The sequence below is a fragment of the Empidonax traillii genome, unplaced genomic scaffold, assembly GCF_003031625.1.
Source record: "Empidonax traillii isolate 1590-97213 ecotype Southwest subspecies unplaced genomic scaffold, ASM303162v1 scaffold675:size783547, whole genome shotgun sequence".
NCBI classification, from domain to species: domain Eukaryota; kingdom Metazoa; phylum Chordata; class Aves; order Passeriformes; family Tyrannidae; genus Empidonax; species Empidonax traillii.
Window position 1 is genome coordinate 558,231 of NW_020955868.1, and position 27,522 is coordinate 585,752.

The 27,522-nt window shown below is 38.2% G+C and overlaps 1 long non-coding RNA gene across 1 annotated transcript; it reads right to left on the bottom strand.

The window, feature by feature from the left end:
• Positions 1-1,633: 1,633 nt before the first annotated feature.
• Positions 1,634-23,649, bottom strand: LOC114065542. Its single transcript, XR_003572998.1, has 5 exons — positions 23,516-23,649; positions 17,187-17,307; positions 12,420-12,491; positions 2,033-2,098; positions 1,634-1,724 (listed from the first exon to the last, which is right to left on the bottom strand). It is a non-coding gene; the product is annotated as an uncharacterized LOC114065542 (long non-coding RNA).
• Between the last annotated feature and the right edge of the window lie 3,873 nt (positions 23,650-27,522).

Sequence of the window (27,522 nt, forward strand, 5' to 3'; positions counted from 1 at the left end):
AAAAAAAAAAAAAAAAAAAAAAAAAAAAAAAAAAAAAAAAAAAAAAAACCAAATGAAAATCCCAATCAAGAAACCAATCCACAAGTACATCTTTTCTCTTTCCTCCCCCAGGAGAACTCCAAAATGGAAAAGGATCACTTGGAAACAGCACTACTACTACTAGCACGCAGAGTTTTCTTTAAATATAATCACAACCATTATCTGCGAGAACTAAAGATAAAATTCCAAGAATTCAGGAAGGATTCAGAGTATACCACACCAACAGTAATTTCAGTTTTGAGGCTCTCCACACATGTAATGTTTTCTGTACCATTTGGTGTGTGAACCGAAAACATAAATTAGAAATACACAGTCAGTGCCACCCTGCCATCTGAAACATTCCTTTTATTTTCTCGAGTGTGTATCACTAATTGCATGTTAAATTTTGTATTTTTAACATAAACTAGGAATTTTCTCTCCTTGTTTACTAATTCTAGTGTATTTAATTAGCTGCATTGATAGACGCTTCCTTCCAAAGGATCTGTTCTTAATGAGAGTGGAACAAGCTTCCAAAGCTCTGTGATAAACTGTTCTGAAAGCACACTCTGCTTTTCCCAAATGTATATCACTTACCTCTTCCCAGCCTCTCTTACCTGCCCTCTCCTTCCATCTTGCAGCTTACTCTTAAACATTTCTAAACTGATCTTGTAGTAAAAAAGCACAGTCTAATATTTCACAGGTGCACTTGTGCTCTCGAGGGGTAAATATATCAGCCTGTCATCACCACGGTCAACACATTCCTCACAATCATATTATCAGCTGCTTGTGTTGTTTCTGTCCTTATGGGGTGGTTGGAAATGCACAGAGCTGCCATGTGAAAGACTTCCAGGTGCAAGGTAATAGCTTTGCATCTGTTTTTCTTCTCATGAGAGGTTTGTTTTTTTTTTCCCCTCCAATCTTTATAAGGATTTCCATGTGGCCTTATTATGTTATCACTAGCACGTGAAATACACACAGCCTTTAAAAGAAGAGTAAATACTATGCAGAGTGAGCAACACTGGATTACAAATTAAGGGGATTTTCCCAGGGTTTCATTAATAGAAACACTTTCAATAAAATAGTCTGGTCCTACATTTCACTATGATTATGCTCTCCAGCATTCTCAGCTATCCTTCACTGTCTTTTAACTTCCGGTTATGTATCTCCAAACCTTGTTTGGCAATCATCACTTAGACAAACGTGATGTGAATTTGTGAATTTCCAAATAATTTCTAACAACACTGCCAATTCTCAATTTAATTTGAAGAAAAAAAAAAAAAAACAACTCATCCCTCCAGGATTTTAATGGCAGTCGGGTCCACATCTGGACTTTGCACCCTTATAAAAGATGGGAAACAAAAGATATATTCATTACTGAATTTGAGGAAGGCACATCTGCACTCAAAAGTGTATTGCCTTGCAGATGTCAGACTGAAAGTCTGGAAGCACACTGGAAACACTGTAATGCTTTCCTGGAAGACATGACCTTGAAATCAAGTGATGCATATTTTCCATAGCTACAGTGCTGGGTATGACAGGGTTTTTGCTTCGGCTACCAAATTGGTAAGGGTTTTCACATGAATTTTTCTGATGATATATAAACTTTATCATCTCACCATGCCCACGGACACCACGCCCAAAGAGACATCCTTTGGTCCTCTCATCTATGCAGATGCACAGTCCTTCTGCATCTGAATCCAAGTTCCCTGGAAGTTGAGAAGAGTCAGAATCAGCTCAAAGCACGCTACCAGCAGCAGATTCTAGATTAGCTATTCTAGATTACAACTGAATAAGGGAGAATATTATGCAAGTACAGATGCAATCCACAGTTAAACCTGTTTATACATTAAGGGCAGTTGTCACAGAAACTGAAACAACTGAAATCTTCAAGCTTTTTAAAGAGAAAAAAAATTATTCTAAATTAAGAGAAACATATAAACATAACTTTCATTTTCAAGCCCTATGCAATTCACTTGTTGCAAATGGAAGGGATTTTTGTTTCATCTGAACTTACTTTTAAAGGGTTCCTTTGGGTCAATTCCATCAGCACTTCAACAGCATTAACTGCAGGTTTCCATGGCTAAAAAGATAAATAGAAATTTCAAGACAAATCATAAGGTTTGGTCACTGAGCTTTTATAGAACACACAGACTGTCCCTTTACTTGTCCCACCTATAACCCAGTTTGTTAAATGCAATTCTCTTCATCCTTCACCATGTGAGTTAGGCAAGTACAGCTCACTGGCCTTCTTTAACCTCTCCAAGTACCTTCATTCTCTAGAATTCATTCACATATTGAAGTTGAAAGGTGAAGGTTCTGAAATTATCTCATAAGCAGACCAGAACTTCTACTACAATATTAGAAAAAAATGATCAAATTATTTTTAAAACGTCAGTGTATACTTTAAACTCTCTCTGGTGAATATAGTAAACATCCCTAAAATTCATTTGCAGGTAGAAGTCCATGCACCTCGTCACTCAGCTAAACTGCACATGCAGTTTTAGTAGCTGTTTCGTTAGAAAACACGACTCAGTTAAAATTAAATTATGCCATAATTGTAGTCCAGGAGATTTACACTCTCCCAGATTGCATACAAAACTCTTGTTACAGCTAAATTACAAGCCAAGATCCAATGCATATATTCTTATAAAACGGTTTGAAATTCTGTAAATTAACCCTGCTTTGGATTTCAGACTCTGGTAGTGCTCCCCGACAAACAGCTTGATCTTACAGTATCAGTTGTGCTGCTTGTAGAGTAGACCATATAGTGATATTTTCACTACAACTTAGAGAAAAACTTGCAGGAACAGAAAAGAGATTCCCAGAGAGACCTATTTTCTTCCAGGGCTGTTTGACCAATACTCAGTATGACTGAAGAAGCTATTTTTACTTATGAAAAATGGTAGGATAAAATAGCCATCAACATAAAAAAAATTTAAATGTAACTCTTAGAGTTTTATACTTTGTATTTTAACTACAAAGGAATTTTGATGATTTCTCAATATGAGAGTTATTTGAAAAAAAGAACTAAAAGGGACTACATTTTTAAAATAAATATGTTTTTTAAATAATAAAACCTTCTAATTCAGTTGAAAATTAAGAAAAATGTGAAATAAAAGTATTCATATTATAAAAATAATATAAATTTAGGAAGAATATATTCCATGTATACAAGCAGTATTACAATAAAATAGTTGAACATTTATATGCAAAATCGAAACTAGCTTCAACAGGGGACTTCTGAACAGCTTTACAAAGCATGTGTAACTAGTACTAAAATCCACTTTCTAGCTTTTGTGGATACAAAAAGAACATTAAAGAACAAATTCTTGTCTTCATATACTTACAAACAAAGCTTTGGGAAAACAATTTTGTTCATTTTGCCTACATTTCACCATCAGTGTAACAACAGTGAGATCTAACAAAAAGCACTGTAACAGGTAGGTACAAATACTACTCTAGTTCTCCTTTTTAAAAGGGGCCAAACATGCAACACGTTGCTTTCATGGAACAAGCTACTTTCATCCATAAAATAATTTACCACCATCTGAATTAAAAAAAGACCTCCCATGGCACTGTTTTGCATTGAACCATCCTACACTGATTTTTTAACTCGTTCAGGGTAGACTCTTACCTCTTTAATTCACCCTTTAGAGGTCCCACTGAGTAGATCAGGGACTCTGAAAAAACAACTGAAGACCAAGCCTCTCCTCTAGAAAATATTAAACAAACCCAGCCACTCCACCAATCAGAGAGGGAGGAAAGGAAGGAGTGTGAGTTGAGTGGCCTCTCAAGCCAACCAGCAACACAAGGCACAGCAGGAGTTGGGCCATTAGGGTTTAGATCTTTCCCATCTGTGTTGAGCTCAGAGTACTCTGAGAAAGGCTGGAGATTCAGGGAGAAGGCTGTAGATTCAGGGAGAGGTCTAGGGTGGGTTAGGAGTAGCTTCCAGATAAAGCATCCTGAAATGAGGTTTGGTTTGGCTGAGAGCAGGGTGTGGTTTAGTGAACAGGCTCCTGGGATTAATTAGATTGGAAGGGGACAAGTTCTCCAAAGGGTGGGACAGGGACTCCACAGGCAGCTATTCTCCCTGATAGAATGTTTGATCTGGATTATGAGCTTTTGGGACCCTGAAAATTCAGGAAATCAAAACATCCATTGTAAACTCTGAGCTAGTCCTCATGGAGAGCATGGTCTGGAAGTACTCAAGCTCTTTCTGGGTTGAAATAAGGGGTTTGAGGCCACAACATGATGCTGTACTTGCACCTGTACTTGCACTATGTTCATTTTATGAAAGCTCTTCTGTTTTCAGGGTCTCCTACTCCATTATCTGTTGCCCCAGATAACAGAAACATGCCTAGTTAATTCTGTGAGGGCTCACAGCTCATCTCTCATTCCAGTGAGCTTAACAAGACTTGCTGAATAAACTACATACAAAGTTGAGAAAAAGTACTATTTACATTAATTTCAATCCAGTTGGATCATAATTTTTTAATATTAATTGCTGTAAAGTTTACTTGCTATGGATAAAGTTAACTATTTGTTCAATTATACACTTCAAAATTTACTTTATTATAGATACCACTATATTTGCTAACACAAATCACACAGTCATATACACCAGGGACAGAAGTTGGTTAGAGATTGGAACATTCCCAAATACCTAAGAATTCTAAATCCCTAGTGAGGTACTTTAGTAGACAATGGGAAAACTCTTGTTGCTGCTAATAATGAGGTAACTACACGGTGACTAACAACCTAAAATAGCTTCAGGGTTGTAAGTTTGTTATCTGTAACCCTTTTGTAATGGAAGTTCTTATGATCTTGGAAGAAATACAAACAAGATGTCATTTCTATGGACCCTGCTAAATATTTGAATTACGATGTTCTTATTTGGGATTTTAAACTCATCGTCATGATGTATTACATTGATTATTATTTAGTATCAGGTCTTCATATGCAAATCCAAAGTTGGGTGAATGTCCCCCCCACACCTTTCATGTGACAAGCTTTCACAAAGCAAAATAGTATTGCATGCTACCTGTCCATCTAAGTTAGAAATCTAAGCCTATCCTGTGCTACAACCTAAAGAAAATATGACCTTTGGCATATCTGTGCATTTCAGAATCTGTATTTCTTAACTGGAAATACTTGACTATCTCCCAAGTTCATGTGCTCAGTTGTACCATTCTGGCCTAATGCAAGAAAACAGGTTAGTCACCCAGAAAAGAATCTCAGTGCAGAACATCCAATTCAGAAAGTTATGACTGACAGGAAAGGCTCTCACAACCAAAAGGAAAAGAAAAGGAGCTGCTACATCTTTCAAGAAAATCTCTTTCTACTAAAATTTTACACATTACTGAAGAGATTGCTGGGAAGGATTCATTGTTGGTCTTCTAGAAGCAGAGAAAATTTTTTTCTTCTGTTTCGTTTTTTCTTAACTGTAAAACTTCTTATCTACCAATTGCAAGAGAAAGTTATTCCACAGGCTCAGTATGTTTAGCTTAGATTGTAGGTAACTTCAATATAATCTTAAGTAGTTACCCGAGAGGCAGAACTCACAAAAGCTAGAAAGGGTTTTGCTCAAATCAGTGGGAATGGACATTTATCTCCTAAATCATAAGTCTTTCATATGGGTTACAAAACAAGGAGCAGATTCCTCCTTCTATAAAACTTTTCCCAAAAGAAAAATCATAAGGTGGAAACACAGAGCTTCCTCAATTGACAAGCATTTGTTGGTATCAGAAACACCACCAACCACTGCGTGGTAAAATTGGCTGTAATGAAGAAGGATATGAAATTGTATCCCTTAGAAATTGGTATTTGGCATTTTTATTGAAATAAGCCATGCCACCTGTTAATTTGCAGTTACATATACTAGTGGCAAAATTATGTCAGACCTGTAAAAGAGAAAAACCCTTAACATTTGGAATAAGACATGTTTTATTCTCATGACTTACAAATCAGACCTGTGGGCAAGCAGATTGTGACATTGTATCTGAGAGTATATCTGCAGTGTTTCTGAAAGTTAGGATGAACTTTAATGGTGAGATTTCCATAGGAACACACACTGCCAATCCTCTGTTCCCTCAAAAGCCCTGGAGTACATGTTCAAAATCAAATATGAGATTTGTACAGTGGAATCAATTTATAAAAGTGTCTACATTTAGGTGTGGACCTCAGGGCATTGTTGAATATCGGCCTAGATATTTTAGCCTACTGAAGATGCTTTTTATTTCAGCATATCACTAGTAAGGTCTTTGTCTGAAGAGACTATTTAAAATGTAGAACATGCTTAGACAGATAAACAGACACACAGACAGATCCATAGATAGTTTTTTTTCCCCTGTCTTAACTATGACAGATACGTGAAATACTGTTCTGTCAAACTCTATTCAAAACTAATTTCTTCTGCCTACAGCAATATATTAATGATGTAGAAGACGTTTCAAGAGCAAAACATAAACGTTAAAATTCTAGATAGAAAATATCAGGAAATTATCATCTTTCAATTAAAAATAATGAAATATTAATCTCTGAGAATGACGAGATTTAGTGAGTCAAAGAGTGTGTATTAATGAAAGCAAAACTACCTAACAAAAACTGCTGAGCAATCATACATAAAAGTGACCTACATAAACTATTTGGTAACTACTGCAGAAAGCACCATTAAAATGGAAACCTGTAAAAATAATCTGTCTGTGGCATTTCGGGGAATCTGCATATTTACTGTCTCTTAATTACCTTGAAAACATGTTTAGTTTACACCTAAAAAAGATAGGTGTGTCTACAAATATGATTTAATTGTTATTTTTGCACTTCCTATATTAGCTACATAGAAAAACCAGAAAACCACCATAGAAAATATATGTGGTTAGATTAATTTCACTGTACTTGCTGTTAACACCTATAGGCTAGTTTCTTGCTGATACAAATTGTGCTAGTTCCAATAATTTCAACTGAAATGTATTTTGTGCCAGCTGAGCACCTTGTCCTTTTTGTTCTGTTTTGTTTCAATAACTGGATGGAGACAATTTAAAAATGCAGATTTCAGACTTCTTAGAGAAATTATTAACATGGCATTATAACACAGTGGTGGTTTAAAGATGAACTGTAAAATCAGGCATGAAAATAATTAAGACTTCTGGCTTGCAGATAACTCACTAGTTTTGGCCTGGTATTTTGATATAGATTCCCCTTTCACCCGAGCCATTCAGAAATCTCCTTTACACATCCAAGTGTTTCCTACAACCTGTGCCATCACAGCTTAGTTCCCGTTCCTCTCCAGCTGAACTAACAGCTCATGTCTCGATAGCACTGTAGCTGCATTTTCCTAACAAGATACAAATTCTTGGATAAAGCCGAAAACTATTCTCAACAGTGAGGGAGGAACTAATAACTCAAGGAACATGACATTTTTATTAAGCACTGTAGCCTAAGTTTCTTCAAGAACCAGCTTTAATAATTTGGTTGTAGATGGCTCTGAAGGGATTAATATTACTTACTTGTAAGCATGGCTCAAAGCAGGGCTGCTAAAACATCCTCTGCTCTTTCATCAGTTCTGCATCCGACTTTGGCTGCACATAATTCAGAAGAATCATCACAGAGTGATTTCCCAACTATCTACGTGCCTCCAAGCACAGGCAAGGGGAAACTCTACCAAGCATAAAAAATGGCCATACAGCTTTGAAGATACTTCCCTACACCAATTCAGAAAAGCAGATGAGCATTTCTGTCTGTTTGTTCAGAAAAAGATTGCAAATTCTACACTGTCATGTATAAGAGGATCAAACTGGGACCATCTGCAGCGTTAATCACTGCTCTCCATGTAGATTTTCCTTTGAATTCTCCATGTTTTGTTAAATATTTGATAATAGACTTTTCACTGTTGATAGTCAGAGGATGGCAGACATTTAAGAAAATGACATAGTTGTAACATTTCGAAATAGTGCAGTTAGATAGAAATAATACATTCAAGTGTTCTTAATGTGTCATTGATGAAGCTAATCTTAAGTTATAATAATTTCAAAATGCCTTATGGAGTACCTCATTTTAAAGGTACATCAGCATCAAACTCTTACAGAATCCAACACGCAGTTATCAAACATCTACAGTTATGACAATTGACAAGAAGCAATATTTCTCCCTAATTTGAATTTGCTTTTGTTTGATTATCAGAAGGGTTCATGCCTACTGGAGTTCAACAAAAGGTTTAAGAATACCATTTTTAGGCTCTTTTAAACTTAGGATAGGTGACTGATCTCCCTTTGTCACAGTGGGAATTCAAGAAAGAGCTTTTTCTTGACACCTCATAAGCTGGATAAATATGGTGTAGAGGTTATAAATTTCTGGGATTTTCCATACTAGAGAGCCAGAAATTAAAGAGATAATGTCAGGTCGAAAATAATGGCTGGTGACAACAGCTGCCTCTCTATTTAGGCTGCAGACATACCCAGAGCAACTGCCCCAGGGATGCAGCCTGACACTGGAGTAGGCATTTTTTGTAAAAGGAGGGTGGCTGCTGCCCCAGCACACCAATAACAGAGCTCAGAACACTTCATGATGTTAGAAATAAATAAATATACACTTATCATACCAACAAAACACTGTGTTAATGCATAATGGGGAAAATGGGAAAAAATATGGAAAAATAGCATTATAGGCCTTCAGGTTTAGTACAGCCATTAATGGACCTAGTCTACTTCATCAGTGAAACATTTTGAGATGCACAAAAAGGTGAAAATATTTGGCTTGGCTTGAGTCAAAATAAGAGCTTAATACCACCAAGAGGGTAAGATCCTGCTTTTCTTTCCTGCCTTTCATTCCCAGCCACAGAGTGGATTTTTAAGTGGATCGTTAAGTGGATCATTTCAGTGATCCAGTTTACAGTGCTTCCTAAATAATACCATACTGGCAGAACTGAGGAGGCAGACAATTTAAACACAGGATATATGGAAACAAGGTACTGAGAGAAGGAGACAGTTTCCTAAGTTGGCTTTCTTGGGAAAACCAGTGTCTCCCAAGCCTGCACATTTAGCACATGTATACACATTTCAGACAGCACCAAGTTCAGTTACTTCACTGGCAGCATACCTTGGTGCTTATTAATTACCTATTATTGCAAAATAAACTTTACTAGTGACCCTTCTTTTGCTTTCCTGAGCCAATGTAACATCATTCTGCCACCCATTCTGCTTCCTTCATTAACTCCCTTCTTTCTTGTACCACTTGCAGCACTCGTCTGAGCCCTGTGAGAGGTGATCCAGCTGCCACGAAATCACAGAGAACTGGTCCAATTTTTGCAGGATTAGTTTTCTCTGGTTTAGTGAGTGGAACTGGATTATAGTCGAATCAAACAAACACAGGCCAGCATCAGAGAAGCAACAGGAATGCGTGGCCAGGAGAAAGGGGAAACTGAACTGACCCTTTCAGTAGTGGCAAGCCACTAAACCTCAGAAAAAGAAGAAAGCCTCCCTCTGACTGAAGATAATAACCAATGGATCAGTTACTGTTGGCTGTAACATTTGCCCAAACAGCTGCATTTCACAGCTTTTCAAAGTCAGTCTTGTCACCTTCTACATTTTCTGTGCATAAAGGCTATACATGAAAAGAACTGCAGTTCTCAGTAAGAGAAGCCCACCTTATTAGTAACTAAAGCAATGCTCTGCACCATGACAGGCAGCAGTAGTGGAGAATAGCATCTGTGTCTTTTGTAACACTGTTAGTAACACATGAGGAGATATAGCTAAGAATGTGCTTTTTGGGCTAAGATCAATACACAGCATTTTCTCAGATGGGGGAGTTTTTTCCCTGCCCCTCTGGCCCCTCACTGAACTGCTTATCATCCCCAACTGCCTTCTAGGACACACAGATGTTCTCACCGAATGTGTGGTTGCTCAGCACTCTTCTGGTCTTTCCCTTGGAAAAAGAAGCATCACTCCTGGCCACGGGGAAGGGAATATTTCCATTAAAGGAAGACAACCACAAGGATACTGCAGAACCAACCCTGTGAGGAGGCCAAAGCAAAAGGGACCAGAGAAAAGGCAACAGAGGCACAATTAACCTCAGAGCCAGACTGTGCACGCTGTGACAGAGCACAGCAAAATCGAGAGCCACAGATACAATCCTGGCTCTGCAGGAACTATTAACTGTATCATGTACATTTAGAACTGAAGTATTACCATATGTATTACCACCCACTGCTGATAGGAAGGATCCTTCAGTTTTTTTCAAGCATGAGAAAGGGATCCATAATCGGCAGGACTCTGTCTGGAAGTTGTAGGAGGATAATGGCCACAGAAAATAAAACACAGCTACTGCCATCTTAACACCTGCAGGTGTATTTCCATTATGGTGTGACTTCTCTAGGTGTAAAGAATCAACCTGTTCGAATCGTTCCCTGCAGAGACTTTTCTAAATGCAAGATGATTTTACATGAGCTGTATCCTGGATTTTTCTTAAGTAGAAGGATCAAGCAAGCCTTAGGCTTGTTAAATTTTCCTATGGATCCAGACAGATGCCAATTAAGCCCCAAGCATATGTGTCTGACTTCAGTGATACAGCAACATACCATGTGGGACTACAGCAAGATACAGAACCAGCAACTCAGAGTGCCAGTGTCAAACAAGTATATTCAGATGTAGTAAAAGATTTGATTTTATGGAGTCTTGTGTATTTCCAGAAAAGCCAATTGTAGCCAAAACAGGATTGATTTTCTATGGACACCATCTCCTTGGGTGTATTTGAAGAAAAGTGGCTGTCGAGCCCTTGGGAATGAGCACTGGACAGCTCTGAGAACTCGAGGCACTTAGCATTTCAGGGAGTGCTGCCACCTCTTGGCCATTTCCTGAAAAAAACGATTTCCTCATTTTTTTAAAACCTCATCAGTGCGTAACAATGTTTCTTTTTCCAAAAAAACCCCTTCCAACTTGGAAACCTAACCCCAACTCCTACCCCTACTCCTAACTCTAATCCTAAACCCAACAATACTGTTGCAGTTTTATTCAGACTCACAACAATGCTGATGTGTGTGACCACAATCTTTAGATACTGCTATCCTGGATAGAGTTTTTAAGTATGTCCTTCTTTAAAAGAGGCGTCACAAGTAATAATTATGACCAATAACCCTGCTCTCAACCACAAGAGTGGAAAACAATATCCTCACAAATTGACAACTTTCAGTATGATACAAAAAGCCAGCAACACCCATTCATTCCAACAGATATTTAACACAGGGGATTGTTTTTCTGTTGTGAAAAAGACCCACAACTTTCATCCTTCTGAACTCAACAGGAATTTTGAATAAAAATACCCAGGTTGAAACTTTTCAGATTGCATTTGCTACTTCCCTATACGAATTACTGAATTTCACTTAACTTCCTATTCACATGTAAGATTTACATGCAACTCTTGTTCTAGGGAGAAGAGGAAAAATGCCAGTTCTGAAAAATTCCAAAGGTCCTACTCTCTGTAAATAGGAACTGAAGGATTACAGACACCAATCTGCCCTGTCAGGTAACAGGACAGTACACTAGCATATTTACCTTATCAGTTTAAATCATGAAGTACTCAAAGTGACCACTCATTTCCCAGGGGTTGTGTTTTGTTTTTTTTTAGTAGGATCTGTTGCAATAGGACAAGGAGTAAAAATTTACACTAAAAGAGGGTAGATTCAGACTAGATATAAGGAAGAAATTTTTCCTGATAAGGGTGGTGACACAGTGGCACAGATTTCCCAGGGAGGTGGTGGATGCCTCATTCCTGGAAACATTCAAGGTCAGGCTGGACAGGGCTTTGAGCAACCTGATCTGGTTGAAGATGTCCCTGCTGTTGGACTAGATGACCTTTAAATGTCCCTTCCAAATCAAATCATTCTATGATAACCCTTTTGTGGGAAGATGGGGACACTGGGGATTTTCAGCCAGCTAAGAAGCAGACTTGGGTTCTTTCAATAACTGCTCTTTCTCCTCCATTTCCTTGTGATCTTACATCCCTCAGCCAGAAAGAGAATGTTTGTATGAGGATTCCCCAGGATACAGGATGTATTTTTAGCACGGTGACAACATTTTTGCAAAGTTGTTCTTCTTTCTCAGAAGCCAGGGATTACTTTGACTGCTGCATGGGACCCTTGTGTTGGAAACACAAATCCCATTACTGTTACAGGATTAGTGCACATAACTTTCCAAATGGTGCCTTAAAAATAAAGCCAAGGAATATTATTTGTGTGTACTTAGTGGAATTAATGTAGGCTGTGATTATTGGTCAGTCTTTACAACAGCATTGTTATATGTGCATCTTTTGATGTGCTACTTCTAGACACTTATTCAGACCAGTCTGCATTTCTTTAGTAGCTGGACATTTATTTAAAAAAAAAAAAAGGAATGATATCAGTTTCAACCTACCTGTAACTCTCCAGATGAACACAATTTTTGTTGACTCTGTTAACACAATTTTGTGGTGCTTTTTTAATGCCTCTTAGGAACAAAGAAAAAAAGTTAACAAAATTATTAACATAATCTTTGTTTTCCTTAGTTCCACTAGAAGCTTCAAACCTGTGCTGCAGTGATGGAATCAATGCTGACATCACCAATTCCCCAGTTTCTTGAGTCTGATTAAACTTTTTCTGCTGTTCTGAACTAAAACAAGTTTTGTATCTTATTACATTGTACAAGTGCCTCAGGTGAGAATTAGTTTTCTCCTTCTATTACTGTGCAGCATCTATTGCAATCACAGTGTTAATTTTTAACTATAAATGCTTAAAATGTTGTTTTACTTTCATTCTCAGCTTTTAAATGAGAACAGGCCTTTTAACCATTGTTTTAACCACTAAAATCATTAATAATGGTCTTGACATGGAAAGAGACGAAAGGAAAAGAATATGTCTTAGAACATCTAGTTTCTGTATGTGGATTAGGAGGCATGGCATGTGTTGTCTCTTTCCAGCACTACCAAATCTGAAGCAGTTCCAGACATGCCCATTGATGCATCAACAGGCACAGTTTGACAAAGCCTAGAAATTGCTGCCACATAAGCAGGCATGTAAAGGCTTCTAATTTTGGCTTTAAGTGCCTCATTTTACGTTTGGCATGCTACAGGTTTATATACTTCTCCTGATTTGGTTTTTATTCCTGACATTGCCATTTTTTTTGTTCTGGTTATACAATAAAGTAGGAAGTTGGATGCTGTTGGTTTCCTGTGTAATCAGCAGGGTGAGAGGGCCTCTTCAGGAGAGTAATCCAGTCACCTGTGGTGAATCCTTCCTCTGAACTGCCCTCTGGGTGGTAGAAATCTCCATCTCCTAACAAATTTTGAGGATTCCAGGAAGGCTAATCAACCAACACAGGCACTTGCCATGGAGTGCCTTGAATCAGGCTGTGTGACAAGCACCCAAATTACAAAATAACACCACCCATGCACGGCTAACCCAGCAATATCTGGTTTTTATAAAAGCAGGTAAATTATGGTAGTCATCCTCTCTGTCACTGTCAGGCTCACACCTAATACAGAGCTGACATGCAGTCAATATAAAAAAAAACCCATCCCACAAGACACATTTCAACTATTTCAAGACTGAATCTATCACTGACCTTAGCTTTCATCTTCCTCTTTTGTCAAAATTTTCCAGGCTTTAAATATAACCCAACTAGAAAGAACAGAGATTATTTCTTCAGTTTGTAACAATCACTCCTCTTGTGACGGTGTCCAAACATCTAACAGCCACTCGTGTAACAAAGTTCTTTTTCAGTGTCCTTAAACATCAAATAGTTTTTAAAAGAACCCATTTATAAAATTTGAATTTCAACCCAATCCTTAAATTGCACTGGCCAAAGTACTATCCTTCATTAGATAAGGATAGTGAGTACCTCATTTAAAATGAATCCTAGTAGATGTCAGGCAGTGGAGGGAATATATTCTAGTGCGACATGAGCCAGAAATGCAGTTAACTAAAAGAAAGAGCATTGAGGGGTGGGAAATATTAAACAGGGAAAATGCCTGCACGATGATGTTCGTGAAGGAGGCCATTCAGAGCTTCTACACACACAATATTTCTTACATAGTCTTGGCTACAGTCCAAGACTATAAACTCACACACATATATACGTATAAAAAATGCACAGTCCATCTCAGTATATAATTTAAAACATGTATTATAAATACTTACATATATTAATCCAACAGTTGTGGGCTATTTACTATCAAAGGCCACTGTTCTATGTTACAGGGAATAATACTATTTTACTGTATTGTTTAAATGGATTTGGTCTTGTGATGTACAGAAAACTGGTGGTGTAAATCAGGATCTTATGTCTCATTTGGCAAATAGTACACATTTCAAATGGTTTTGATCCTCTGAGGACAAAGTAATAATTCTATTCTGATTTTTGCAAGTTATACACATGCCTATTGCACACATTATAAAAAAAAAAACCATGTGAATGTTCACATGAATAGATTTTAGGCATATCCATAAAGTTGGAAGAACTACAGCCTTAGCATTTACATGGATAGAAGTAGTTTACAACACAGTGGAGAAGAATGGTCTGTAATGACTAGACACGTTCTCCATAGAACCTGGAATAAAAAGCAAGGACCTTAAATTGAACAAATGCTTCAAAGTGATACTGAAGTATAAATAAATGCTTTCAGTTGCATTTTGGTCTGGCCCAGAACCAATGTTCTAGTGGCATTCAGTAAGCATCCACAATTTCAAGACCTGGGCTACCTCCCGTCAGTTGTTCCCATGCATTTCAGCCCAGAGCACAGCAATAAGGTCAGGAGGAGTTTAGAATTTATTACAAAGAAAAGATTGCTGCTGTGGGACCTCTCTGGCATCAAGCCTCAGAGAGCCAAGAGCAGCCCCCCATAACTGCTTGTCTCCACAATCTCCATTGTTCTCTCAGGTTTCACAGCTGCAGAGGTTGCTTCCTGTTCCAGAAAGTAAGAGCTCTCCTCCTGCTCTCCTCCCTGCAAAGCAGCTCCACAACAGGAAGGATTTTGCTCTTTCTGTCTCTTTTTGGGGAGGGAGGGATGCTGACCTTGCAGCCTCTTCACTGCTTGTATCACCCTGCCCCTGAACCAATTAACTTGGTCTTAATAGCCCAGTGGGTCTCAGGTGGCTGTGCCTTGACAAGGCATTTCCTCTCTGTGTCTGCTGGTCTGGATAAAAGTTACTTGAAGGACACACCTCCTAAATTGTTTAACCTTTTTATAGTTAATAAAAAAACCCCCTAACCTTTGCCTTATATATTAGGATTTGAAGATAGGCCAAGAACATATGAATTGAATATTTTAAAGCCCTTTTTAAGTGATTAACTGTGTTCCTCAGAGACACTCCAAAGAGGACCCTTCACCTAACAGTTTAATGGAGGGAGCTTGGGGTAAACATTTTTCCCAAACTTTTTAATAACTTGATCCCTTTCTACACTGGAATTCCCCCATGGCCCCTAGCAGGAATCACCCACAATTCCCAACTGACGACAGCCTGAAAGGCAGGATATTTGTGGCATAAGGAAACTGGAATTTGAACAAATCTCTAGAGTTTAGAAAGGGATCTTATCCATGCTATAAACCTGCAGCTGTAGAGCTAAATGTCCCAACACCCTGCTATGGCACAGTGCCATCTCATGGGATCCAGCAGCTCCTGGTAGAAAGCAGAGGAGACAGGGAAGGTAGAAAGGACAATGGAGAGAGAACAGGTGTTTCAGAAAAAAACCTAAGCCCCGTTTCGTCTGCTCTGTTCCTGATGTAGTAGGGCATTCAAAGCAATGTAGGGGCATCTGATTACTTAATTACCATTGCATATGTTTATCCTTGAGTGTCTTAATGGTCTTTTCAAGCAACATGGATGTGAAATTGGGCTGTGACCACTCCAGCAAGCTCAGACGTAAAGCATGTGAAGACTGGGCCCAAAACTTGAAGTTAAATCATGAGTCACTCTAAATAACAAAGGCATTAAAAACCTCTTCTAAAATAAGTGATCTAAGTCCTTCCATGTTAATTACTATTGGTATTACTATTTGTGCGTAACTGTTCATATTTAATGCAGTTAAAAATTATTAATTTACCCACAAAACAGCTATGTAAACTAGGTACCAGAGAAACCTAGAAAAAAACATTGTTTTATTTCACAAATTTGGCAGCCTAAGAAAGACAATATGTCATTTGTTTGTTTCTGATGAAGTGATTTCACAGTATTTCCAATTGAACCTATTCTACTCCAATGGGAAGTGAAACAACTTTAGTTTATAATGATTTAAAATGACAGATTTTCATTGGAAATCTAATCTGCCATGCTTCTGAATTCCCACTTTGACTGTGCATAGACATTATTTTGTCAGTCCAGTAAGCTATTAATTACTTCCCATAATAATGCATCACTAATCAGCAACTACTAAAACAGCACTCAGTCTGAATCTAACCTTTTACAACAAAGTAATAACATATTATCCAGATTAAGAACTACTTTGTTTTCCTAGGCAGATCACAATCTCCTTCACAGCTTCGTTGAATTTTTCTCTGACATGATTGGAAACTATTTGGCTAAAGGAAATGTATCTGCCTTGATTAGATTAGGATTTGGCAGCAAACTCTACAATACTATAGTCTGCCATCTCAGATGACACCAGGGCTTAAAACTTGTCACATTCCTTTAGTTTGCAGCAGAGCTCTGCACAAATTCTCACATCTTTTTAAAAAGCCTCATTTTTGCTTTCTGAATGAACACAAAGAACATTGGCATTTTATTTTGCTGGAAAAACTCAAGTCACTTCTAGAGTAGAAAAACATTAACTTGGCTTACTTCCATCATGGATGTGTGTGTTGTAATAAAATTCACTTTCTTGAGAGAAGGTGCCCACAGTCCCCATAAAACAGAGGAAATTCAGGAGTTCAAACCAGGAAACTTAACGGACAAAGCCATCAGTAAAAGATGACAAACAAAAAAGGAGAGGATCTAATACATGTCCCCACCAGAGACAATTAGGGGCTTATCCTTATTAAGGATTCTCAGCTACTGGCTCTCCTCTGCTGTCCCATCAGCCCCTCCTCATAAAAAATAAGACAGAGGATTCACAGTGTTTCCCAGTTTGCAATACTTGGTAACTTACTGGTTAAAGCATTTGCTAAGCTTAATAAATAAGCTTAATAAATAAGCTTAATAAAGTACTCACCTCCCCTTTGGCCTCCAGATCTTATTCCAGCAGGAAATCACACCTTATTGTAAGTGATCCTGTCAGATTTTTCATTGCTTTCCATTAACAGTGAAAGTGGCAGGCATGTTCCATCACAGATCTTCCCAAATGTGCTGAAATGAAAGAGAAAAAAAATAGGTGTGTTCATCTACACTTGTAAGTACCTTCTGCTGCTATAATTAGTATCATTTGTTTTTAGATACTACACATGTAAGAATTTGGTCTACTCCGAAGTTTTTAGGAGTTTCTTTTTGTACACTTATTCCTGTATTCCTGCAGTCAAATAACTTCAATTATGTCACCAATACCTATATTTTAAAATATCACCCTAATATATACGATGAAATACTTAAGACAGATAAATTTCTGGGCATTGTTACTCCATACAATACAGTGCATTTCTCTGAAATGTGCCTAATTCCAGAAATATTATTAACATAGTGTTTTTTAAAAGCAACATAGTGTGTGTGGGGGGGGAAAGTCCAAGTGTAGAAAGATTTTCCTAGAGGTGAGCCAAAGTGTTTGAGGGTTCTCTGGACCCAGTGATAAGACTGTGTCCAATGCCACGTGGGGCTGCCAGTTTTAAGCACAGTATGACAATGCAGCCGTGTGTTCTGTAAAGTTTTCGCATGAATCTGGAAAGCAACATCAAATCTGTATTTTGTAGGCTTTTTCCCTTTTTCCAACTGGAACATTTCCTGGCTATAACTGATTTATTGTTCTATTCTGTGAGTTATCATCGTAGATTTCCGAAGGGAAAGGAGTGGTATTTTTGCCTTCAGGATTTCTCTAAGAAAACACCTGCATTTAGAATAAGAAGTTTTATTAAACTATGAGAAATTTTATAGAACTATTGTCTAGGGTACCAGTGGAAATATTAAAAGTTATATCCCATCTGAGGCTGAAATGCTTCTCTTTTGCACACATGGAATATGTTCAATATAATTCTCAATGCCTGTAGACTTCCTTAAGGCCTGAGATAAATTTAGTGTCAGAAGAAGGGACTGTGTAGTCACACAGAATTACTTTTAGTACTAATCCACATTTTAGCCTGAAATCTAGTGAGCATATTTGTTGCCACCACAGAGAATCTGACATAAAGAAAACATCTCAAATTATCCCACAACCTGTAGTTTACTTCCATGCACATCTGGAAATCACAGCTGAGCCACAGTGCCTCTGATTTTTGCCTGGGCAATATATTTTAATAACAGTATTACCAAATATTTTGTCGTTTCTCAGAACTTCACAAAGGCTAGGGAAGGATGGTGGCACAGAATAATCACATCCTCATAATGTTAGTTATCCTTATTTAATTTTTCAGATTTGAGGTAAGAACACGTTATGGGATTTTGATAGATTATTGTATTATTTAAAATAAATACTCTCTGATAATTTTAGCAATGCCACAAAGCTCCTTCAGACTAACCATAGGAAATATGCAACATCCTTCAAAATGATCACAACTCATTTCTTAGGATTACTATGCTGCACAATGTGAAAAACAGGTATTTCTAGAGAAACAAGGTTATTATTTGCTGTGACTGAATTTAAGCCTGAAAGCTTTGACCCATCCACAGGACATGCTGTTATTTTGTGTTTTTCATTCAGGCCACAACTCTTCCTTCTCTGGGTCAGAAGCAAACACAGTTGGGCATTGCCACACTGATTCTGCCTATTGGTTTCAGAGTAATCTGCACTTTGCAAAATTTGGCAATTTGCAAAATATACCATTTTTTATTACTGAAGCCCATGGGTAATTTTTCAGGAACAATTTGGTTCAGTTCCTTTTTTTCTGAATACCATTGACTGAGACTATTCCTCCTTGGTTACCACTGACCATATGAAAATCTTAGATTCTTAGTCTTTTGAATTATTTTCTGTTGCATTGCCATGAAAATAGATAATCCTGTTATTCCTTATTACATGATATATATTAATTACCTTCCTAACCTGCCTGCTTAAATCTGTACTGTACTAACATGTTTTCTGGTTTTATATTTCAATACCAACAGTATTTTGAAGTCCAAGATTGTTCTTTGTAATATCCACTTACAGCAGCATTACAGCCAGGAAATGAAATGCATTATGTTGAAGAGGTTCCCATTTTAGCTACATCCACGGGACACAGTTTTATGCAGCTGTCTGTGGCCACGACAGAACAAGACATCCTGTACATGTTTATGGTTATCTTTTAAGTGTCTAAGTTTGATTTCTCCATTAAATATGATTGGCTCTATTTCTCTTTATAAAGGAGCCCTGCTTCACAGGGAATAGAGAAACAGCAAAACCAAGCAGGACACTAAATTCATCTCAGGGTTCTGCTGACATCAGAAACCACTCAATCTTTGCTCAAGAGACTCTTCATGTATTTATAACCCTGTAATTTACAGTTTCCTTCCATTTACTCTCCACACGGGTGACCTACCGAACGAATGCACAACAGCCAATGTGGATCCCTTGTACGCTGACAAGGAGCTGCCTGACGTCAGCACCCACACTCCAGTCACGGTTGGGAATGTCCTGGACAAAAACATTTACCACGTAGCAAAAACTACAGGAGCTGCCTGCTAAATACTACCCAGAAAAACAACACTATTCGAAAGTGAGGCTGACAAGATACAAGGAACTTGAGACTCACTTCAGAGATGCGAAGAACATTTGGTTTGTGCACAAACAGTGCTGGTTTGCTTTATTAATTTATTTCAATCACATAAAAATAGAATAATTTTCTAATCTTATTATAAAAGAGTTCAGTATTATTCATGTTGAATAAAAGCCTGTTCTTAAATGGGCTTGGCAGAACAGAACTCTTAACACCTCTTCAGAGGTAAACTGGGGCTTGTAACAACAATAAATTAAATGCCACTGGGTTGGTTTTGCACTTTGTTGGAATAAGATTTTTCTAAATTGTTCACTATGTTAAAACACTGCTTAGTTAAAATAATCCCACTCCTTTCCACTGCAATCAGCCCTTCTGCTTCAAAGCTAGCTTAGTTCCTTTGGTTTCTATCTGTATCCAGGTGCTCTCTGAAAGGCACGGAGTTACCTACAAAAAATGCTACTAAAGCATTATGATAAGGTGTAGATTGCATCTGGGTGCCAAAAGTCAGGGTCTGAAAATCCTGTCCCAAGCATTTAAAAAAAAAAAAATTCTATTTTTTTTTAAGTTTTTGGTTTTATGGTGTGAAGAATGAAGTAGCGTTCACTGTAAGTGGGAACTGGGATGACTGAGCTTACACCACTGTTGATGTGTGCCCTGAATCAAGTCATTGCTCTCTGCCACACTTCCTTCAACTGTAAAATGAGCATATTGTGGTACCCTCCTCAGAGCAGGGATGCAAAAAGAACCAGTTATGTAAACATCCAAACCATTTTGTGATCCTGAAGTACACACTTCTAAAATGAGAAGGGTGACATGACTGACAGTCTTTGCTATTTGGATTTTTTTTACTACAGGAAAATTAAGAAACTGTATAGAAATTACAAGAACACGAAAATCATCTGTTGTTTAATCTTTCACCAAACAGTTGTCAGTTATTAATTTCCGAAGGCAGAATTATGGGACAGCGGACAGTTCTCAGGACTGAGTAGGTAACCAAAAGCCTTCTAGTTTTGTCAAAAGATTAATTCAAGGGAAGACTGGGACCACAGAGGAGCAAACACACCACTTGGTAGTGAAATAATTAAGAACCAGTTTATGACTCATCTGTGCTATGCTGTCTCTTCAGTCTGTGCTTCGCTCGTAAACAGATGGACTGTAAATATTCTTGAAGCAAATTTTTCAAAACTAACTTCTAACCTCATAACAAAACATTCAGCTCTGTGAAAATATAATTGAAACAGATCTCTGGGAATATGGAACATAACATCACAAACCCTGCCTAGACTTTTTAAAAATTATTTTAGAATTTGAAAGACACCACTAAATGACAGAATGGTTTTGCAACATGGATTTTGCATAACACAGTTTTGCAATGACATTTGACAATCCTTACTAAATTGGGCTCTATTGTGCACAGCAGAAGATTTAAAAGATTAGGAGTGCTTGGTTTAGAAAAAGATGAAAGGAAATCTGGCCTAAGAAATATAAATGGCATATTTTATATTTATTCATAAGCAAAGAACAAACTGAAAGTCATAATTATGACAGACTAACGTATGCCTGGAATGTTTGTGCTGACCTGTGAACTCAATTCTGTGACCACCATGGAGAATAATAAATCACTAGAGGAAAACAGTTTCCTATGTATTTAAGGGAACAAACAAAACCAAAATAATATATTGGATGCCTCTGGAAAGATTTGTAGCTATTGTAATGTAATAAGAAGTGGAGTCTTTCTGGTTCAGGTAAATGATACAGTCATAGCTGACACATGAATAATAAAATCCTAGCACTGGCAAATGCAAGTAAAATAAAATAACCGAGTGATCCTCCGGCTGTACTCGGAAGGAAAGAGAGGACAAAGGCAGTGTTATAACAACAGCTTTTGAAGATTGACCAAGCACACAGTAGGGAAACCCATGTTGTGCTCCAACTAAAAATACGCTGAGACTCACAGCTTAGAGAGAAGGGAGAGTTAGGAGCTCATTCGGTGGTTCTGTATCACCCAGCTCTACATCCTGACAGAGGAAAGTGAATTCATAAGATATCAGCCAACTTCATAAAGCGGGAACCATGAAAAAAACTGCTCTAGTGGTTCCAGAGATGAGTTAAATGCTTTCTGCATTCATTTTCTGAATCCATCTTAATTTAACCTAAAGTTCCATGTTTTCAGGCCCTATGTTTTCAGGTCTGGGGAGTACTTAGGCTAACAAATAAGGTATGTATTTACTGCGGCCCTGGTTAAAAACAAATAAAAGAAATTTAAACCTGAAAGCAGAGTTTCTGTAGCAGATTAATTGAGCTGCATTATATCCACAACACACTGACATTATCTATTTTATAATAATCATTGCAGCAAGAAGGAATTGTAATATTCCAATTTAAAACTCTATTACTAAAACCAGATATCTTGTTGGGGGAGAAACTGCTAGAGTTTACAACCATGGCAACCTCAGTAGTGGCAATTCTAGACCGAAAACAATGAAGATCTGAAATGCATAAAACACTGGAAAGAATTATAAAGGCAACTGTTGTGCCACAGCACGCAATAGGTACTATGTGCCTATTTCTACATGCACAAAGTACCTGCCATGACAGTATCTTAGACACACTTCTGCAACTTTCTAAGGTAAAATTTATTAATATATATAGAAAAATAAAGCTCTTAATTTTTTTAAAAAGTGCTAGATTTAGGCTGGTGTTACAAAAATCATTCCCCCTTTATGCCTTTTTATGCCTCCACAACCTATGCACTAACTGAAGCAGGGCTGGGCAAATTATAGGCTATCATGTAATTGTAAGCTATATCATAATGTATTCACTCTAGAAGGCAAAATTAAAGATGCATTTACTTCCATGGGAAGAAAAAAGCTAGTAATGACAGTGAACATTTTAGAAGCCCTTATTTGCCAAGAACAGAGAATTAAAAGGCTTTTAGCAATTGGCCTTTCTCTAACTGGTAAAAGTATTCCATTGATATTCTCTCCAGTTACAACTCCAGCACTGGTAGCAATAATGGAAATAATGTCAGAATTAGGGCTCAAGGCACTGAGGCTCAAATTGCTGTCATCATCCAGGCAAAATGCTACATCTAATCATAGATTCTCAAACAATCAGCTGGCCTGATTTAGTCTGATGACCTATCAAGATTCAGTACTGAACTTAAGCAGGATTTTCTGGAAATAGTCTGTATATAAATTCTTAATGTGACTCCTGGTGCACACTGTTCAGATCTTGCCCTCTTTACATTCAGTTTCTTAATGACTTTTTGTTGTATCTCGTGCCACTTGACAAAAAAACACGCTTAATAATGAGAAGATGTAACTTCACAGAGGTTTGCTTTAATATAAACACAAGCATGAGATCCAAGAGGATGACTCACAAGAGCTAGCCTGGCATTCACAATGACCTCAGTTGTCTCAGGAAAATAAGCTAAAACTTTTCACTCAGTAGGTTTCTGTTCCTCGCTCCAGGAGGTGATTCATTTAAATACAAATAAATAATCATCAACTTTTCTCTTGTCCCTGCTGCTGGAATAACAAATCAAATCCCAGTATTGCTCAAAGGGTACTTTACAGATACAGCTCTACTTATCAGCAAAGGCTGGGAGTATTCCAGTTGCACATTTCAGTTCATGTTTATTTCCAGTAATAACATTAACTACACTACTTAATAAGCTAAACTGTACAAAATTGGAATTTACCCTCAAAAATATGCAATTCCCATCTGCAGCCACTGGATGGACTTACAGAGCCAGTGAAACTTTTTGATTGCAGACAAGGTGCACAATTAGGTGAGCAACTGGGAAGAAATTTCCCTTCTAGGCAGTGGGAGAAGCTCTCTGTAAAAAAAGGTTTGAGCCTAAAATGCAAGGTACAAGAAGAGATTTTAGCTTCTCTTCAATTAAGCTCTTATTTTTCAATACAGTTAGTTTAAGGACAACTAAATTGCTGAAATGAACCAAAGTGGTAAGAAAATTAGTTTGTGGAACATACAGATCATTAGTTTGTAGAACATACAGAACATACATACAAATGTGATTATCTGGCATTAGGGTTTTAGTGTAAAAGCACTAAAAACTGTACTGAAAAGCAGCTAGGGGGGTTTTGATAGCTCATTTGCAAACAGGAGCAGATCACAGTTATTTAAAGTTCTGCTTAATTTTTTAAGACTATGCTACTTCAAAATAACCATATTCTTTAGAAATAGGTTAGAATAGTATTTGCTTAAGATCCCTTACTTTTTCCTGGAATAGGAACCTAGTACTGTGCAGAGTAAGTGTAAAACAAACCCTGCAATAAGCAAGAGTATGATCATCCATGAGTATAAAAACTTTATTCCCTTTTTTACTACAGTTGGCTGTTGCAATCACTTCTGAGTATTTTGTGTGGGTTATACTTAACTATATTACAATTTAATGCATTTCTTTAGACTGGTTACCATTTCACTGTATACCAAAGTGATAAAATACGTATGTGATTCACTGTGTTCTGCTGCTGTATAGGTAAGAGCAGTGGTGAGTATTAGTTGTAGCAGGAAAAGTCAGCAAATTCATCTCAAAGAGAGTAAATAGGGTTGTTGTGGGGAGAACTAGGCGAAGCTGGGGAATGAAAGTACAGATGTATGAGCCGGAAGAGCTGTTGCAGGGATTTCCCCATAGCTGCTGTTCTCAATCAGTGACATCAGTGACAGTGACAGGCACGGTCCCTTCGCTCCCCCTCTGCAGGTACAGCACTCAGTTACAGGATCTAAATGCGGGTCATGCGGTTGTGTCATTGTGTCAGTCTGTCCTCACCCTTTTCTGTCCCAAACAATTTGGAACGGCACCAAACCTAGCTGTAGCTGAGGATACTCTGCGTGCCTGGATTTCTTTTGTCTTTGCACTGGGAAGGTCACACACAGAGTCTGTGTAGTGAGTGAATGTCATCTGACTCTTTATTTAATTGCATGGGATAGTCTTAATGGGTACCTATTATAGCCAGGATGAAGGAGAATCAGTGACAAAAAAGCCTGTGAGCAGGTAAGGAATGCTGTGTCCAGTTCAGTGCTGCTGTCTATTGACTTCAGTCCTCTTCTGAAACAAATCATGGGACTACAGACGTTTCTCAGCTAACAACCCCTTTCCCAGCCTAATTCACTTCTCAGCTGTGTGTAACAGTAGCTCTGTGGATGAAAACGACACCTGCAGAAAAATCATTCTGGATCTCACTGATATTTTGCTGCTTTCTACCATACACTTTAAATTTTTGATATTTCTTCAGAAAAGCAAACAAAGCCTCTCATAGGGCCCAAAGAAACTAACTGAGCAGCCACATTTAAAGTTACGCATGCATTTTAACACCATTCTAAATCAGGAGCTGATATCCACGAATTAATTGCCTGCGATGATCACACAGACCACAGCACAGGATGGAATGACACCTCCCAACGATCATGGTGCCCATCATGGGACACGAAATGCACACGACGTGTCTCTGGCATGCCAGGACTGCTGAATCCCACATGCTGTCCTGACCTCAGAGGGGGAAATACCATCTGCCATAGAAGCCCCACAGTTGGCACTGCAGACTGCAGGCTCCAGGCTCCTCTCTCTCCCTCCCCACTTCTCATCCTACCCTTCTGACAATTACAGAAACACCGATCTTGCAGGAATGAAGTCAAGCTCCAAGAATACTGAATGACTGAGTCAGAGACTAGGAACGAGGCTGGCAACTCCAGAGGCTGCCTGACATATACCACTGCCTAAAAGGGAAATTATGACAAATCAGGTTCTCCAGTACCACTCACTAGACAATGAGATCTCCTCCCCGTACTCCCCACTACATGCAGCATCATGTCACAGGTGTGCAGTTCCTTGCTAAAATCCTCCCAGAAAACACCATACCTCAGCCAAGAATGCTTCCCCCTGCAAAGCCCCTGAGCGCAGCTTGCTATTCTTGGCTTGCTCTGACCTCCTTTAATTTCCTGACGTTGTTCTGGAACTAGGTGTTGGTCATGCCAGACCAGCCAAGCAGCAATCTTCTCATGCCAGTGCTGATTTAGAAAGCCTTTGCTAAGCTGTGACACTGGGAATCTTTTACCATACACAGATTAAGTCACAGACTTCCTTCCAGGGGAGGTGGCACTAGGAGCTGCCAGCTCCAAGCTAGGACAGTAAACTGGGTGGGGCAGCATCCTAATATTACACAGGGCAACGCAGACAGAGCCTATGCAATTACTAGCATCAATAATCTAATCACCTATATAAGAAAATCAAGTGAATCATTTCCCTTACTGGTCTACCGAGCTTCTGGCACACATATGACACTGAGTATATAATGATGGACTGGCTCACATGAATTAGATTTTTAAAGTGCTTCTAAATTACATGTTACAATTCAAGTTGCTTAGAGACATAAGCTCAGTTTGGGAGTGGTCCTCCTTCAGACCAATTTCATATTCTAGATGAACTACTGAATACCAAACTGTTTATTCCTACAAACAGAATATTTGTCTATAGTTTTAAAATCAAATAATTGCAGAACAATGCCATTATTCTGCTGCTCTGACAAATTTTTCAAACTACTCCAGACAGGGAATATGAAGTAAATATCTATACCTATAACGTTGCTTTTAAGTAGAGCCCTGCCAAGCAATTAGATCCACAAACTGCTGATGCAAAGCTCTGAATCCTTTTACTCACAGATTGTTTGCTAAATTGCTTTATTTGCGTTGGATGCACCACTAAAATCATTCAAACCAGTAACCAATCTGTTCCTGTTACTGTACACCTGAAAGCGTTACAGCAAATCTGTCTTCTCACAGCCCAAATGACAAATACCAGGAGAACTGTTGCCAACGCTGCCTGGTTTGCCCGTGTGGAGGGCTGTGGATCCCACCTGCTCTGTGCAAGGCCACTGTGTATATTATGTTGCAGCACAGGCTAAGCACAGCTTGGAACACTGCAAAGACGGGCAACATATGACATTCAGGACGAATTTCCCCTCACTTTAATTAATTTAATTCTTTGTCACACAAAAAAGTTATATTTTTAAAATTTAGATTTCTTTTTGGCCGTTCATGTGTGCCATTGTGAAGAAGGAACAAGGTTACAGTACTCACAGAGCTCAACCCTGACATTTGAAATGTCTAAACCTCGTGCCAAATTATTTTCTGCATATCCAAAGTGCTTACATATCCTCACGCCGATAGGTGTTTCTTATCTCCTGACATTTCTGTGTTCATTTCAGATTAGCTTTTTAAAGGCATAAAGACCACCAGGACATGTTTCAGTGTGTTCTATAATATATTTCTACTCAGTTCAGAGTTTAATTTCTGACACCATACACATAGCCTTTGCTCACTCAAAGCAAATATCCATGCAAATGAGAAGGAAGTAGAAATTTGAAAGGAAAAACAGTAATTTGCAACTCCTGAACAGATGAAAACATTGATAGACCATCTACCTTGGGGAACACCTATGCATAATCAAATTCCAAAGCCAAAGGTTGGTAAACAACAGATTCCTCTCCCCACCAGCACATGTGTATCCAGAGCTGACCAATGAAGTTCACAGGCACATGCAATGAAGCAGGACATGATCCCAGATAACCCTACCCTTATTTTACTGGTCTCAGTGCTTTAAGAGTCCTTATCCTGTGTCCCAGTTATCCATGCCTGACTTTGCTCCACACTGCTTTACAATGAGGTATGTCTTTTTATGAATTGGTT